The sequence below is a fragment of the Monoraphidium neglectum genome (assembly GCF_000611645.1).
Source record: "Monoraphidium neglectum strain SAG 48.87 unplaced genomic scaffold scaffold03782, whole genome shotgun sequence".
NCBI lineage: Eukaryota > Viridiplantae > Chlorophyta > Chlorophyceae > Sphaeropleales > Selenastraceae > Monoraphidium > Monoraphidium neglectum.
Window position 1 is genome coordinate 4,936 of NW_014009847.1, and position 966 is coordinate 5,901.

Sequence of the window (966 nt, forward strand, 5' to 3'; positions counted from 1 at the left end):
CCCCCGCCCTTCTTGCCGCCGCCGCCGCCCTGGTCCCACCACTTTTCCGGTGGCAGCCGGCAGGCCACGAGCTCACACAGGTGGATGGCGCCATCCCCATTGGCTGTGAGGGTAGGTGCGAGTGGGCAGCAGTGAGATGGGGTTGAGGCCGCTCACTCCACGGGCAGCACAGTGAGAGCTTGCCAGATGTTCAGCTGTACAGTATAACACTTAGTGCTCAGGAAGGCGCAAGTCACAACTCAAGGAACAGTGTGAGCGTGCAAACAACCAGCTCATAGCTGTAAGCACCGCGCGCATGTCGTTAGCTGGCTGAGCGCACCTGTCTTTGGCACCACCACCTGCACAGCGTCTTGCTGGCCGCCGCTGCTGCTGGCCGCGCCTGCGCTGCCCCCTGCTTGCTGCACCCCGCGGCCCCAGTTGTTGCTGGACGTTGGTTGCGCTGCCGCCGTGATCGCCTCGACTGAGACAGGGGAGGCGGGAGCAGGGGCAGGCAGGGGTGCTGTGCAGGGAGACGGCTGGGGCAGGCAGCAACGTGGACCTCGCATGGTACCGCAGGGTGGCGGGCGCAACGTCTATGCGCCTCGCTCCCGCTGCAAGGAAGCGCAGCAGGCATCACACATGTGGTGCATGGACAAGTAGCAATGCTTGCAGAAAGGAGTCCAAAGAGTCGCAGGCAGAATCGAAGCAGCCGCCTTTGAGACCTAGCACCTTCATGACATGCACAGGCGTGCCAAAATCACTTCAGCGAATTGCCCCCAGCCCCTTACCCGTGGCACGCTCTGGCAGCATGATGGCTTGCTCCTGCGCCAGGCTGGTGCGCGCCAGCAGCCGCATGCGCCGCCGCCCCTCCTCCTGCCACGCCACTGCAGCTTGGTCCACAGCCGCGCGGCGGCGGTCAGAAACGTAGCCCGGGAAGAACTTCGTGCCTGCAAATGGGTGGGATTGACGTAGGTTGTTGGGATTTTG